This window comes from Arvicanthis niloticus, chromosome 4 (genome assembly GCF_011762505.2).
Source record: "Arvicanthis niloticus isolate mArvNil1 chromosome 4, mArvNil1.pat.X, whole genome shotgun sequence".
Taxonomy (NCBI): domain Eukaryota; kingdom Metazoa; phylum Chordata; class Mammalia; order Rodentia; family Muridae; genus Arvicanthis; species Arvicanthis niloticus.
Window position 1 is genome coordinate 72932776 of NC_047661.1, and position 17385 is coordinate 72950160.

The 17385-nt window shown below is 40.7% G+C and overlaps 2 pseudogenes; both read left to right on the plus strand.

Annotated features, from left to right (window-relative positions):
- Positions 1 to 17385, plus strand: part of LOC117707881 (serine/arginine-rich splicing factor 6-like) — a 329309-nt pseudogene that overhangs the window by 243964 nt on the left and 67960 nt on the right.
- Positions 11731 to 12845, plus strand: LOC117706764 (TD and POZ domain-containing protein 2-like; annotated as a pseudogene).

Below are 17385 nucleotides of genomic sequence, written 5' to 3' on the forward strand. Positions count from 1 at the left end.
CAAATAGTGAAATTTTGATTTCGTCCTTTCCTGTCTGTATCCCTTTGACTTCCTTTTGTTGTCTAATTGCTCTAGCTAGGACTTCCAGTACTATATTGAATAGGTAGGGTGAGAGTGAGCAGCCTTGTCTGGTCCCTGATCTTAGTGGGATTGCTTCAAGTTTCTCTCAATTTATTGTGATGTTGGCTACAGGCTTGCTTTATGTGTTTAGGTTTGGGCCTTGAATTCCTGATCTTTCCAAAACTTTTAACATGAAGGAATGTTGAATTTTGTCAAATGTTTTCTCAGTATCTAGTGAGATGATCATGTGGTTTTTTTCCTTTGAGTTTATTTATATAGTGGATTACACTGATGGATTTCTGAATTGTGAACCATCCCTGAATTCTTGGGATAAAGCCTACTTGAACATGATGGATGGTTGCTTTGATGTGTTGTTGGATTCAGTTTGCAAGAATTTTATTGAGTATCTTTGCATCAATATTCATAAGAGACATTGGTCTGTAGTTCTCTTTCTTTGTTGGGTCTTAGTGAGGCTTAGGTATGAGCATAATTGTAGCTTCATAGAATGATTTGGGTAGTGTTCCTTCTGTTTCTATTCTGTGGAATAGTTTGAAGAGAATTGATATTAGGTCTGCATGGAAGGTCTGATAGAATTCTGCACTAAAACCGTCTGGCCCCGGACTTTTTTTGGTGGGGAGGTTTTTAATGACTGCTTCTATTTCTTTAGGGGTTATGCAACTGTTTAGATGGTTTATCTGCTCCTAGTTTAACTTTGGTACCTGGTATCTATGTAGAAAATTGTCCATTTCATCCATATTTTCCAATTTTGTTGAGTATAGGCCTTTGTAGTAGGATCTGACGATTTTTTTTTAATTTCTTCTGTTTCTGTTGTTATGTCTCCCTTTTCAGTTCTGATTTTATTTTATTTCATTTATTTTTTTCCTTCTACAGACAAATTACTATCCAGAAAAGGACACACTTGCAGAATAGTCGACTGATTATATCTGCCTAGACAGAGTAATCAACCCTTAATAATTCTGCAGCACTAAGGTCTGTCAGATGATCCTGGGCCAGAAGGCGGAAGAACAGATGCTCCAACATTTTGAAGTAGAGGGACTGTCCAGGTGTTCAGAGGTCTCTATAAATTGGCTAAGTTTTAGAAGCTATGCTTTGTGCTTCCCACAATTATAGTTAACTCAGTCATTCTGAATCTCTGATGGGGTTGAAAACTTATAGCCTCATAGCCAATCCTGGCTATTTTTTATCTCAAGAGAAAAGATTTGAGTGGATGGTCGTCAACTGACATTCATCCTAAAGCCAGGTTCAGAACTAAATGTTTTAGTTAGGATAGATGACAGAGGTGCTGGTTAGTCAACAAAATGATAGACTGGGTATTAGGACTATCTTGTTCCTCACTGGTACAAATCAGCATAATTATGCTCTAATTGTATTTTGAGAGAAAAGTTTCATTTTAACAGGAAGGGTGATATTTAGGAGGAGCTAAGGTAGGAGGAGTACTGAGAGGAAGAGAAGGAGTAAGAAGAGGAGAAGAAGAAGGAGAGGAGAAGGTAGGTGATGAAAGAGAGAAAGGGGCGGGGCGAGACAGGGAGGCAGATGTTCATGTATCTCCAGCAGTCAAAGATAGTTGATATATCGAGGTTGGGTAGTGGGTTACACCTCTGATTGAGCAATACCAAACTTATAAAGCCTATGATTAACATTTTAAAAAAATGTATAAATGCAAAAAGGAAAAGGGGGCATGGGATAGGGGTTTTCTAAGGGGGGGGAATGGGGAAAGGGGATGGCATCTAAAGTGTAAATAAAATATCTAATAAAAAAGGAAAAAACATGAAAAAAGTTCTGATTTTATTAATTTGAGTATTGTTTCTGTCCCGGTTGGTTAGTCTGGCTAAGGGTTTGTCTATCTTATTGATTTTCTCAAAGAACCAGCTCCTGGTTTTGTTGATATTTTGTGTAGTTCTTTCCGTTTCAACTTGGTTGATTTCAGCCCTGAGTTGGATTATTTCCTGCCATCTACTCCTCTTGAGTATATTAACTTCTTTTTGTTCTAAAGCTTTCAGGTGTGCTGTGAAGTTATTAATGTATGCTCTTTCCATTTTCTTTTTGTGGGCACTTAGAGCTATGATTTTTCCTCTTAGTACTTCTTTCATGGAGTTCCACAAATTTTGATATGATGTGTCCTAATTTTCATTCATATCTAAAAAGTCTATTTTCATTGTTTATTTCTTCCTTGACCAAGTTATCATTGAGTAGAGCATTGTTCAGATTCCTTGTGTATGTGGGCTTTGCATTGATTTTATCATTATTGAAGACTAGCCATAGTCCATGGTGATCTGTCCCCATTGCTGAGAGTGGGGTGTTGAAGTCTCCCACTGTTATTGTGTGAGGTGCAATGTGTGATTTGAGCTTTAGCAAAGTTTCTTTTATGAATATAGGTGACCTTGAATTTGGTGCATAGATGTTCAGAATTGATTTTATCTTGGTAGATTTTTCCTTTGATGAGTATAAAGTGTCCATTCTTATATTTCTTGATAACTTCTGGTTGAAAGTCCAATTTAATTCACTATTAGAATGGCTACTCCAGCTTGTTTCTTAGGACCGTTTGCTTGGAAAATTGTTTTCCAGCCTTTTACTCTGAGGTAGTATCTGTCTTTGTCACTGAGGTGTGTTTCTTGTATGCAGCAAAATGTTGGGTCCTGTTTATGTATCCAGTCCATTAGTGTATGTCTTTTTACTGAGGAAATGATTCCATTGATGGTAAGAGATATTAAGGAGAAGTGATTGTTGCTTCCTTGTATTTTTGATTTGTTTGGGTTTTGTTGTTGTTGTTAGTGGTGGAGTTATGTTTGTCTGGCTATCTTCTTTTGGTTTGTTGGAAGATTACTTTCTTGCTTTTTCTAGGGTAAAATTTCCCTCCATGTTTCCCTCGATTATTTTTTGTAGGGCTGGATTTTGGAAAGATACTGTGTAAATTTGGTTTTGTCATGGAATATCTTGGTTTCTCCATGTATGGTAATTGAGAGTTTTGCTGGGTATAGTAGCCTAGGCTGCCATTTGTGTTCTCTTAGGGTCTGTATGACATATGTCCCAGGTCTTCTGGCTTTTATAGCCTCTGTTGAGAAGTCTACTGTAATTTCGATAGGTCTGCCTTTATATGTTACTTGACCTTTTCCCTTACTGCTTTTAATATTCTTTCTTTGTTTTGTGCATTTGGAGTTTTGATTATTATGTGACATGGGGTGAATTTCTTTTCTGATCTAGTTCATTTGGAGTTCTGTAGGCTTCTTGTATGTTCATGGCATCTCTTTCTTTAGGTTAGGGAAGTTTTCTTTTATAATTTTGTTGAAGATATTTACTGGTCCTTTAAGTTGGGAATTTTTGCTTTCTTCTATACCTATTATCCTTAGGTTTGGTCCTTTCATTGTGTTCTGGATTTTTGGATGTTTTGGGGCTAAGGAGTTTTTGCATTTTCTATTTTCTTTGACAGTTGTAGGAATGTTTTCTATGGTATCTTCTGCACCTGAGATTCTCTTCTGTTGGGAGCTGACTTTTAGCAGAAAGCAGCTATCAAATTTGCAGCCATATACCCTGACAAGAGATTTGCTTTCAACAGCCTACAACAGCTGAGCACACTCTGATAAATATCTTGCTTATCTCACATACCTTGTTCTGCTGTTTAGTGACCCTAGCTGCATGGTGCACATGGTAAAGTGTCTTCAGCTGTGTTCCCCTGCTTGTGTTTATAAATACCCAGGATTTTCTTGCAAGGAGAGAAACAATAAGAGAGAGACAATAAGAGGAGACACTAAGAGAGAGGAGACAATAAGAGAGACAATAAACAGAAAAATGAGACTTGGAATCACACCCTGTCTTGTCTCCATGCCTCGTGTCTCTTCCCCCTCCATTCCACACTCTCTTTCTTGACCAGAGCACTTAGCCCCAAAACGTGGGGCAGTGTGGTTGTCAACACTCTTCTTCTGTCTCTTGTATTTTGTTGGTGATGCTTGCATCCATGACTTCTGATCTTTCCTAGATTTTCTATCTCCTGGGTAGTCTCCCTTTGTGATTTCTTCATTGTTTCTACTTCCATTTTTATGTTCTGAATAGTTTTGTTCAATTTCTTCACCTGTTTGGTTGTGGTTTTTTGTAACTCTTTAAGGGATTTTTGTATTTCTTTTTAAAGGGCTTCTACCTGTTTACATGTGTTCTATTGTATTTCTTTGAAGAAGTTATTTATAGCCTTTTTAAAGTCTTCTATCACTCTCATGAGAAGTGATTTTAAACCTGAATCTTGCTTTTCTGGTGTCATTGGGTATTCAGGTCTTGCTATGATGGCAGAACTAGTTTCTGATGATGCCAAATAACCTTGATTTCTGTTGCTTATGTTCTTGTGCTTGCCTTTCACCATATGGTTATTTCTAGTGCTACCTTCACTCACTATCTCTGACTGGAGCCTGGCTGTACTATTATTTTGGTTGAGTCAGAACTCCTCAGAGTCCAGCTGTCTCTGTGATCCTGTGATCCTGAGACCCTGGTTGTGATAGTTCCTGGGAATCAGGCTGCTTCTGGGCTCCTAAAATCCTGGTGTGCCCAAGGTTGTGAGATCCTATGATCCTATTATCTTATGTTCCTATGTGTTAGAGCTTCTGGGAGTCCAGTCTCCTCTGGGTTTTGGTGTTGGGAGCTGACTTTAGTAGAAAGCGGCTAGATCAACTTTGCAGCCATCTGGAGCCATATACCCTGATGAAAGACTTGGTTGTCAAAAGCCTATAACAGCTGAAGCACACTCTGATAAATATATTGTTTATCCCACATAGCTTGCTTTGCTGTTTAGTGACCTCAGCTGTATGGTGCATGTGGTAAAATGTTTTCACCTGTGTTCTCCTGCTTGTGTATATAAATACCTCAGAATTCCCTTCAATAAGGGAGACTTGAGAAAATAGAAGAGACTGAATCACACCCTGTCTTGTCTCCATTCTTCGAGTCTCCTGCAGCAGCAAAGTGTTGAGGCAGAATGTGGGCCTCAACATTAGTGGCACCTGAACAGGGACTCCAGTAAGCGGGATACAGTGGAAGACACCCTGCGCTGGAGAACCAGTCGACTGACGGAGCTGGCTGAATTCGGAAGTGAAACAAAGGTGATTGCATAGTAACAAAAACGGGGCAAGAAATAAGTAAATAGAAACAGATGAAAAAGGATTTAAAGATGCAAGGAGTAAATTGCAGGCTGCTCTGAGTCAAGAGAGCCAAACAGATAAAGGTTATAGTAACGAAAATGGGGCAAGAAATGAGTGAGTAAAAACAGATGAAAAAGGCTTTAAAGACGCGAGGAATAAATAGAAGGCTGCTCTAGACAGAGAGCTAAGCAGAATGATAATGTTAATTGATGTAACTTTCAAAATGGGTGTGATTCTGAGTTGTATAATATTTTTCTGGATAAAAACTCAATGTAAAGGTTTTTCTGGTTACTGGCTTAAGGAAAGGCTAATTTGGAAAAAAAAAAGGTTTTTCTATAAGTTTTCTGATCAGGTCATTAAGGTAGTAGTTATGTCTTCCAGAATTATATGGATCAGACATGACAGAGGTAGGCCTCCAGAACACTAGATTTCAGAGAAACAAAATAATTATCTTGATACTAAAACTTGTTTTGAGATTTGTATATTACCAAATACACAGCCTTGGTGAATGAATCTTCTTATCACCTGCATGTTCACTGATGCCCTGGACTTCCAGCTGGATGCAGTTAAGACAGACTTCAGATGCTTATCAATTTACCCTTCCCCTCATCCCTCTTCTAAAAGTCAACGCCCATGTTCAGCTTGAAGAAGTTAATGAAGAGTCGGCGCCCCAATTCCCTGGACTTGGGGACTGAGGTGGTTAATATTAGGCTGTCTTAATCTGTATAATTGTTACTAAGCTGGTGCAAAATTCAAGGATTTCATTGGTATAAATTTGTGGGTACAAGGCTTAGACCTTTTACTTCTCCAACAGGGGAAGTTGTGTGTTGCCTTAAAGAGTGTTGCTTTTATATCAACGGTTTAGATATTAAGTCTCTTGTCTCTCGGGTTCATGCTGTTCAAACTGATGGCTTTGGTATGGCAACAGATAACAAATGAAACCCATACAGGTCCGCTATTACAGGCTGGAAGTCGGGGACTCTGAAACCTCTGTCATCAAGACTGATGAGGATTAACCCCTAACTTGCGTGCTTAGCCGGTTAGCCAATGACGGGTAAGAGAGCATATCGAGACCCTTGCCCCTAAAATAAGGGAGGCCTCACCATCTTAAGTGAGGCTGGGGTCCTTTGCTCCAACCTAGGACAGGCACGGTTTCGTAAGTTTTCCCAGCCTTCCCTTTTGAAAAAAAAAATTAAAAAGGGGGACCTGTTGGGAGCTGACTTAAGCAGAAAGCGGCTAGATCAACTTTGCAGCCATCTGGAACCATATACCCTGATGAAAGACTTGGTTGTTAAAAGCCTATAACAGCTGAAGCACACTCTGATAAATATATTGTTTATCCCACATAGCTTGTTTTGCTGTTTAGTGACCTCAGCTGTATGTTGCACATGGTAAAATGTTTTCACCTGTGTTCTCCTGCTTGTGTATTTAAATACCTCAGAATTCCCTTCAAAGGAGAGACTTGAGAAAGAGAGACTCAATAAAAGAGACTTGAGAAGGAGAGACTTGATAAAGAGAGACTTGAGAAAATAAAAGAGACTAAATCACACACTGTCTTGTCTCTATTCTTCGTGTCTCTTGCCCCAAGAGCCACACTCTCTCTTGACCAGAGCACTTAGCACCAAAGCGTTGAGGCAAAAGTGTTGAGGCAGAATGTGGGCCTCAACATTTTGGGGGATTGAGTGCAGAGCTGAAGCCTTAGGGTACTACAGTATACTTGAAATGTTAATGTATTTTCTAAGCTCATCCAAAGTTTGAAATCGTAACTGTTGTGTTTCATAAAATAAGAGCCAGAATAGGTTTGTTAGAACCAGGTATAATAAGAATTAGAGGGGTGCTCAGGAGGGTTCAGGCTGAGGCATCCCTAACCCCTGTGGTACCAGCCACAGTATAGAATAGAGTTTGATATATAGTTTGGTATCATAGAGATAGAGATAGAGATAGACATAGAGATAGACATAGAGATAGATATTTTGGTATAGTACAAAGTTTATTTAGAGCATAGGAAGGGGAGTTGAGTATGAGAAAGTAGTAGAGGCAGATGAAGAGAAAAAGAAAGAGAAAGAGAGAGGAAGAGGAGAGGATAGAAAGAAAAAGAAGAGAAGAGGCAGTTCAGAAACACATGGAGAAACAGGGGCAGGGAGGAAGAGAACATAGGTAGAAAGTGGTCAGGAAGTGTAGGAAAGTAAGAGAATAAGAGAGTGAAGAGGGGCAAAAAGGCACTTTCATAGTGAGTCAGGTGTACCTTGATATTGCCAGGTAACTTTTGTGTGGAGCCTAAAAAATGATAACATTTCTTCATTTTTGATTAATTTAAAAGAAAAGGAAAAAACTAGAAAGAGACAATTGTGGATCAAGAATAGCTTTGTCATGATCTTTAGTTACTTCTTGCTGATTTTGAAATGACATGTCTTGGGAAAACCAAGAAAATGTGGATTGTGACATTGGTCCAATCATAGGAGGTTGGCTGTTTCCTTGCTATCCAGGGACTGTGGAACTATCTCTAGATAAAAGGAACAGGTCCAGTAGAAGCATCTGTGTCTATGAGAGTAGATTGGAGCATGTGGGTTGCATCTTTGGAGCTATCTTGCATGTTGATTTTCAGTAAACTTCTGGACCTGACAAGATGATGAAACATTATGTTTGTGTGTGTGTGTGTGTGTGTGTGTGTGTTTGTGTAGTAGTAGTAGTAGTAGTAATGTAGTAGTAATAGTAGTAACAGTAGCAGTAGTAGTTGTAGAAAATAATAAATGTATACTATAAATACATCATATCTACATATGATATATACATCATATATACAATATATACTTTATAGATATATACTACATAAAATATATATTACATATATAATATACATGTGTATACACACACACACTCACACACACACACACACACATTATATATATATATATATATATATATATATATATATATATATGAATAATGTTAAGAATATTTTGGGAGAAAAAGAACTTTTTGTAGGTGTACATTTGAAACCTATAGGTCTTGGTGTTTAAAGTGAGATGAGTCCCAATCCCAGGGAACAGAAGAGGAATTCTACCCTCTAGAAGAGGCCTCAAGTGGGAACTTAGGCTATTGATGGGCAGATGTACTCACCCAAATTCAGTCTCTTTGGTCCATGGGACGTAGATCTGACTGTGTTATTGGAGAGTATAAGTTTGCAAAAGAGAGAAATTTGTTAACAGCAAGAACAATCTTTAAGATGAGCTTAGGGAAGACAAAAACGTTTCATGGAACAGAAGGAGCAAGAAGGGCTTTTTCTTCTCTCTAGAAGACTGAATGTATATAAATAGATGTAGTATAATCAGAAGCATTTTGAAGAATGTATTTGAAGATAATTAACAGAAACTAAAAAATTTGACGACCTTGTGAATATGATAATTGATCATATAGATTAGCCTGAATAACACCTTAAAGACTATAATTAAAAGACCAACAAAAGAAACTTATTTGTAACTATGACAGCTGATAGTATAGATTTACCACAAGAAGCACTTTTAGTCTGTAGGTTAAGGACAATCAAAGGAAACTTAAAATTTAAACTTGTGATTATAAAAATTGGATCATGGAATGGAATGTTTTATTAGTGTTAGGCTAATTTATAAGAACTCTATTATTAATGTTAGGTCAGTGTCATAACAAGGGGAGGAAATATGTAGCATTTATTCACTGGGAAGTGAGTTCAGAACAGGAAGTAACTGAAGGTTGTATCTGTGAAGGTTACATCTGAACTTCTGTGTCTTATATCGTGAAGCCTGAGAGTAAGGCAAATCTGTCTTTGGTAAAAGATCTGGTACTCTAAACTAGTTAACAAATTGACTAATGAGATATTAAGGTGGTTAATTACCTTGGGGGAAAGAGCTAGAGGTCTGTTTTCTAGCTGTAGTTTGCTTACCTATCAACGTACAGAAATTTGAGAAAAATAAATTAAAATCTAGACATCATTAATTAAAATGACAGAGGTTGGTCAATAGTCCACTACCTAGAAAGTTTTCTAGGTCCCTATGTTCTCCATCACAACTCTGGGCAGAGTCAGTGTGTCAATTAGGCCCAGAAGAGAAGCAGCTTTTTTTCCTGTAGAATAGGAACATGGGAGAAATGACTCACCTTGACCTAGGCAATATGAGACATTTAATTCTCTGGGTGTCCTCAATTTCACAACAGCATAAGCTGATCTCTGGCAGCAGCAAGGAAATGAAGCACTGTTTCTCAGTGGTTTTTATAACACAATCTAGGCAGTCTTGTCACTGTGCCTACATTTTCTTGGAGACCTTGGTGGGAATGTGGGGGGGTTGTAACTCTTATGCCTTGGGAGTCTCTGTTTGTCGTAATAACCTTAAACATGTACTGTTACATTTAGCAGATTTCTGAGAAGACTGACAGCTAGTATACATTAAGCATATCTGAGTTAGGTAATCTCTAACTTAAATCAGTGATCTTTAACCTTTTTACTGTTGTAAATCTTTAAATTACTATTAAAATTACTACTTACCAAGGCAGGATAGAAATCAGAGACCCTAAGTCAGCATGTTCTAAGGTGATAAGGCAGTGAGGTAGAAATTGCCCATAAGAAAGATGGTGGGTGGTCATGGGACTATCATTAACTAAGATGGCAGTGAAGCTACAGCCAGTCATGTGACCTCCCTTAGCTAAGATGGCACTGAAGCAAAGGCATAGGAAAACCTTATCTGCCCCCCAAAAAGATGGTATACACTCATAAGACTGCCCCTAATCAAGATGGTGATAAAGCTACAGCTCTGACTAAAGAAATGTCACACATTTGTCACATATTGAAATGGCAGAAATGACTGTATATCACTAGATAAAAACATATAAAAGGACAAACATATAGAGATAAATGGACATGTTTTTTTCTGGTGGGCAAGAGGTCTCTGATTTCACCATAGTCAGCCTCTGTTGCTGTGAACAGAGCAGTGGGTTTGATCTCTGCATGGAGCAACTGAGCTTCCCTACCTGGTTTAGAGCTGATGCAGAACAGAATGAAAAGAAACCAGAGAGTTTACAGTGGTGGTGGTGAACAGACCCTAGGAGCACAGAAGCATAGGCAGCAGCTCAATCTGGTGTGAGCAGGGCAGAAATGAATCAGGGCAAGGGAGCAAGCACCTTGGGGAGGGGCGGGGAGTAAGAGGCAGTGCCTGCAACTCTGCTCTAGCATAGCAAGAATTTTGCCCACATGAGGTTGGGTTGGGCAGGGAGCAAGAAAGCAAGGGTGGAAGTGGAGAGAGGAGGCTAGAGGCAGCAGCAGAGGCAATGGCAGAATCATGGGGGAACACTTTCTCAATAGTTATCATACCACAATCTAAGTAGTCTTGTCACTGTGCCTATATGCAGGAGGGAGATCAAAGAAAGAAAGCAGCAAGAGATGGGGTGGTAGAAGGGGGCCCTACATAGAAATATTTCCATTTTTCCAGAAGGCAGAAGAGAGAGTTGTAAAAGTTTATTTTTTTAAAAGTACCTTTTGACACCCCTGCAGAGTTTTTGCTTAGTGGATATTGGGTCCAAATTTAGCTTGTGAAGTTTTAAGCCTTTAAGAGTGAGAGACATACCAGTATAGAACCTGGGAGTGACTGGGAAGACATATGCTTTCTGGGTGAGAGTGCAGTTATTAATTACCCCTACCAGCATCCTGAGGATAAGTTAATAACTAAACAACAGAAGGGTCAAATCACCAATACATCAAGCATTGAATTGAGGTCTGAGCTCAGGCCAGTACCTGAGTGGGCAGTGAGGAGAATGGTTTACCCAGACCTGAGATTTCACAGCTGTAATAAAAGGAAATGTCACAGAGGAGAGAGAAAATCTCAACTAAAGGGAAAATGTCCTAAGATAAGGATATAGCAAAGAGGCCAGTCATAAAGACTGTGAATGTCTTCATCCACAAGAACACCACAAGGTGGCTGCTAGCTCAACAACCCTACCTTGGGACCAGGGAATGTTTACACTGACCACTGTCTGAGAGAGAGCTTACCATCTTGGTATGATTTGAATGGGTAGTAGTTCTAACATGCAATCTGTTGAATGGAAAGTCCATTTGGCAATGGGAGATGTTAACCTGGGGACCTGGAAGTTGTTAAATCTGAGTCACTACACAATGTGTTTTATGAAAAGAAATTAAGGATCTGTTTGTTAGCACCAGCTATGGTGATGGTGGGATTGGTTATCTGGTAGGCCCATGCTGAGGCATCCCGTCCCCCTGAGGTACCAGCCATATGACAGGTTTATTATAAAATAGTTTATTTAGAGCATGGGAAGGGAGTTGAATAGGGATGATAAGGGAGGACAGGGAGAGAGAGAGACAGAGAAAGACAGAGAGAGAGAGAGAGAGAGAGAGAGAGAGAGAGAGAGAGAGAGAGCACTTAGGACAAATTGAAACTAAAATCTAAAATGTATCTGTAATTGAATCAACCAGAATGAATAAATAACTTCTAGTTCTTCTTTTTAGATCAACTTTAGATCAACTCTAACCACCAAACAACCTTCAACAGAAATGACAGGGGACCTGGAAGCCAAGAGCTGGGGCTCCACACATCACTGTTAAGAAATTCTGCTGTGTGTGGACCATTAGCAACTTTTCATTTTGCATTGGTGGAATTCAGAGAAAGTTTTCAAGCCCAGTGATCTCATTAAAGGCCAATGACGAAGTGGCATGGTGTTTAAGAGTTCATGCAAACAGGGTTGATGAAGAAAGCAAACACTACCTGTCAGTTTACTTGGTGTTGCTCAGCTGTCCAGAGAGACCAGTTTGGGCAAAGTTTGAGTTCTGGATCATAAATTCCCAAGGAGAGAAATATCAAAGAACAAAGAGCACAAAAATCATTAGCTTTCTGCAAAAGCAACAATGGGGATTCAAAAAGTTCATTCTCCAAGATCTCCTCCTCTCCCATCATCATTGGCTTCTCCCTGAAGACCAGCTCACCCTCTGCTGCAAGGTGGGCATAGTAAGAGACTTCTTTTGCATGCCTGGAAAGAACATGACACCTGCAATCATGGATCCATGGCACATACTGGCAGATGACCTAAGGGAGTTGTGGGAGAAATCTCTCTTCACAGACTGTTGCCTGTTGGTGGCTGGCCATGAATTCAGGGTTCACAAGGCCATCCTAGCAGCTCGCTCTCCAGTTTTCAGAGCGATGTTTGAACATGAAATGAAGGAAAGCCTAAAAAATCAAGTTGTGATCCATGACTTGGATCCCCAAGACTTCAAGGAGATGATGGACTTTATCTACACTGGGAAGGCACCACACCTCCACAGCCACTCCATGGCCACTGGTGTGCTGGCAGCTGCTGACAAGTATGGCGTAGAGGGCTTGATGGTCATGTGTGAGGATGTCCTCTGCAGGAACCTCTCTGTAGAGAATGCTGCGCACACTCTCATCCTGGCTGACTCCACAGCAGAGAGGAGCTGAAGGCTCAGGCACTGGATTTCATCTCAGTTCATGCTTCTGAGGTCTCTGAGACCTCAGGGTGGAAGTCAATGTTGGAGTCACAACCCCTCTTGGTGGCTGAAGCATTCCCTATAAGCATTCCCTAGCTTCTGCACAGTATTTTCTTGAAGCCCTCACTCAAATGCCTAAAATGATTTTAGGGGCTAGACAGATATGACCAACACTTTTCTTCCAACAGCAACAATTGGTGTTATAACCAAAGACTTCTGGTTAGAGTACACTATTGCTGGAGCATTTACACTGAATCTGGGAATAGGCAGCATGGGTCAGATTGAAAACAGCTATAATATATTAAAATGGCAGATGTGGAAAGGGCAGCACAGGAGTCTAGGACACTCTACCTGACATCTACCCTGTTGATGGTCTTGTTTGGTTTTTGTCTGATGACTTGAAAGCTGGGATTCAATTTAGGAGCTGGCCCTAAACACAGTCCAACTGAGTTTATTTGGAGAAATCTGTATGCATTGAACTGAACAGAACAGATGACCAGGGCCTAGAGCAAAGAAGATATTGATCATGAATGTTTATTCACCAGAGAAATAAAAGACAATGAAGACTTTCTTTTTAAGACTCAGTTCGTAGGAACTTACCTGTACCTGGTGATTCAGAGGATCTGAGTCCCTTCTCTGCTCTCCATGACCACAAAAAAATTTCTGTTCACAAAACCTTAACTATTGGGTTGTAGTATGTGTCTCAGACCAGTTGTTGGAATAAAGTATGTCCTGAGTCTGCCCCAGCAAGAGGCTAAGGCCACTTGGGGAGACAAAGGCTTGGAAAGTTTGACTGCACTCTCTCCAAGCTGGCACCCTGCAGGCATGGGGCTATGGAAAGCCTCAGGACCCCACTCTGGGGGTGAGAAGTGCAGTTTGAAATCTGAGGGGAGCCAGAGCTAGTTTGTCTGGCTCTCAGTCTTTTAGGCACCCAAGTTGGGCTATGGGAGCTGTGGAAGTTCTGAGAACAAAGTGGGGGCCAAGGTCTGGATTGACACTAGGACAAAAGGGAGAGAAAAGGAGAGATGCTCTGGCTGTTTGCCATGGGGATAATAAGTTCTTGTCTTGGTTTCAGCAGCTTGCTTGGCTTGCTTGGGTTGGTGGTTGCTGTGGCTGGGAATGCGGAGACATCTTCTGTGGGAGATTGGAAGGAAGCTCTATAGATGAAGGCCTGCTCCACTGCTCCTCACAGTGGATCCTCAATGAAAGAGAAATGGTCCATGATTTTAAGTTGTTTATTGTCATGGTGGAAAGTAAATGATTAACCATACCCTAGTTTTCTCAGGGCAAGCCTAAGGTTAAATACCTTTTGCAGAAGGTGTCTGGGAAGGAATGCTTAATTGACTATGTCCCTCTAGACTTTAGGTACCTCATTAATATGAAGATCTGCCTTGAGGCTCCTTGGCTTGTAGTCATGCCTTCTACATGTGGAGAGGCTAGTAGGGGTGTTGCCCTACGTGACCAAAGGACACAAGTCTATCAAGAGCTGTGGCACCATGTCAGGAGACTGGAGTATGGGGATGTGACAAATGCCTACCATCCCTTGCAGGGAACTGTGGGGGGTCACCTGCTGGGTCACTGGGGTTTTCAAACCTAGCTCAAGCAGAAATCAGGCTGCCTTTTAGGGTCCTATATTAACCTAGTAAAATAGCATATGAATAAAACTTTTGGAATCAGTCTATGGATTCCAGAGATGTTTATGTGTAGAAAAGTTCTGTGTACAAAGACTCTGGTTCAATTTCCAGCACACACAGGAGAGTTTTTAACCACCTGTAACTAGTGATTCAGATTATCTGAGGCCCTCCTCTGGTCTACATGGCCACAAAGAGCTCTCTAGACAAAACCTGATCCTAATAAAATACAATATGAATAAAACTTTTGAAATAAGTCTGTGGTTTCCAGAGATGTTTATGCTCAGAATAGTCTTATGTAGCCCAATCAGCTAAGCTCAGCTGTGGGTGTTTGTGCAGCCCCCTCACTATCCTTCCAGTATTAGAAACCCTTGGTTTCTTTCTTGGAGTTTAATGTTGGCAAATGGGAACTCCACCATCATGCTCTTATGACAACTGAGAAGAATATGGCAAAGTGAAGGGAGTCTACACCTTCTGGGAGAGAAGTGTTTGTGGGCCAAGGCATGAAAAATATTTAAGGTATTTTGATATTAGTAGGGATTGATTCTTTACAGATTCAGACTCCCTAGGCCAGTGGTTCTATAACTTCCTAATGCTGTGCCCCCTTAATACAGTTCTCCATGTTGTGGTCAGCAAATCATTAAATTACTTTGTGGCTACTTCATAACTGTAATGTTGCTACTGTTAGGAATCCTACTGTAAATACCTGATATAAAACATATCTTGTATTCAATGTTTATGAAAGGGTCATTAGGCTGCCAAAGAGAATAGGAACCAACAGGATAAAATCCATAACTCCACACCATGCCTGGCAGAACACCAGGTAGACTGTTTACAGATCTTCTCTTCCTTCAGTTCTTGCAGACCCAATCACACAATCAAAACATCACCTTTGTAGCACACCACCTGTGGGAGTCTTCACTGCCCATTCTTCACATGTCCTGCAGATCACATAGATCTTCCCCTTCTAACCCCACTCCCCCGACACTTTGCTCTGTCTCGGCCCCCAAGCCAGGCTTGCACACCCACTAAAACAAGTGCTACTCTTTCTATGGTAACAGAAGCCTAAATGCAGATCCACACCTCTCTCTCTCTTCGCTCCTCCACTTACTATTTCCCCATTCTCATTTTCAGCACTGCAGCACCAACCCCAGTGGATCACAAAGAACTTCTCCTCCAATCTTCCTACACCCAATTCATTCCATCATTTCAGCCTGCAGGAATTCACTAAGAACACCACAAAAGAAAAGGGCTGGGAAACAGTTAAGGAGACTGAAGAATTCATCATTCTGTCCTCCTGTCAACTTCAATCCCCTGGTGTCATCTATAGAGCTATATGATACCAACAGCTGTAGTCTTCCTTTCTGCCTGCCTATATCTCCTCTGAGTCCCACAGACCATTCCTTTTTAAGCTTCCTCCCCCTAACTCCTTGCTATATTCTAGTCCCTAACTCCAGAACTCACTGACCAGTCCTGACAAGGAAGCATGAAAGCCACCTGTAGATTTTCCCCTCTGTGGTGGATAGCCCTAGCCTCTTGTTGTCATGGTAACTCCACTCCTGGGAGGGGCTGCGAAGGAGGAGTGAATCTTGTAAACCTTCTGTCCAATCAAATTTGTTAAATAAAGGCTACAGCCAGTGATTGGGCAGTAGAAGAGGAGTGGGAGGAGCCAGAGGCAGGAAGAGGGGAAGACGAGGAGAGCCAGGGGGAAAAAAGGCGGCGCGGAGTTGGCAGTTGGTCGAAGCTAGAGGGCAGTTGGTCGAAAGAGAGAGAAGACGAAGATGACCTAGGAAACCGCAAGTTGTTAAGAGCTCTCATAGCCGGGGAAATAGTGTAGTTTAATGGTAAATCTGCCCAATTTAGGCATGCAGCATTCATTTGATACTTATTGACTTGTGTCGTTATTCTTTGGACTCCCTATGGGCAAGAGATTTACCGCAACACCCCTCTCCTTCAGTTCTTGTAGAACCATACCTACCAGCCTAATCCCTAACTCTATAGTAAACATTTGGGGTAACCTACATTCACTCTTCCCCAATCCCAAGTAGACAAAATAAGCAGATTATGGTATAATGTCCTCCCTCCTGTGAACCCCTTCAGACTTCTAACATCCCCGTTTCTAACCTGTCACCTCCCAATTACCCAGAAACATTGAACCACAAGTGGCCAAAGTTATTAGATCCAAAGGAAGTTCCTGCCTGGCAGCAGTGATGGCTGTTTCTCAATTGTCAACTTGACAATATCTGGAATAAACTACAATTCAGAATTTGTAAACCTCTTGTAAAAATGTAAGAGAGGTTTATGTCCAAGACTAGTAGTACAGGCCTTTAATCCCAGCATTCAGGAAACAGAGGCATACAGATCTCTGAGTTCAATGTCAGTTTACAGAACAATTTCTAAGCCAGCCAAGCCTAGGCAGTGAAAGTGTAATAGAACAAAGGCAGCATGTTCTAGTCCCATAAAGCAGCAGGCCATGGGCAGCTTGGGCCACCTGGCTTTAGGCTAGAATGCCTTCCAGCACCAAGCTTGCTTGCATGATGACATGCTTCCTACCATGGTGATAATGGACTAATCCTCCAAAATGGCAAACCAGCTCAAGCTAAATGTATAAATGTTGCTTTGGTCATGTGTCTTCCAAGCCATAAAACTGTAACTAAGACAACATACAGCAATTACACTCTTCAAAATCCAGAGAGGAAACCAAAAACAAGAAGCAGAACTGCTATCCAACACACACAATTGTAGAAAACTAAAATCTAAATCTTTAATTTAATTTAATTTAATTTAATTTAATTTAATTTAATTTAATGCTGGAATCTTAGATGCTAGCCTAAACAATAGACAGCCAATACATTTAGTCCCTTATTTCCAGACAGTTAACGCTCAGATAATAAAAGACTCATCTCGGCCAGACAGCATTACAGATGAAGTGAGGATAGCCACTGGGTGCTGGTTGATGGTGTTGAAATTTGATCTTCTGGGTGTAGGACACTTGCACATTTAAAACTGTCAGTCTTTTCTATTTAAAGTGACACTCTTCAGCTGTCCTCTCTCTCTCTCTCTCTCTCTCTCTCGC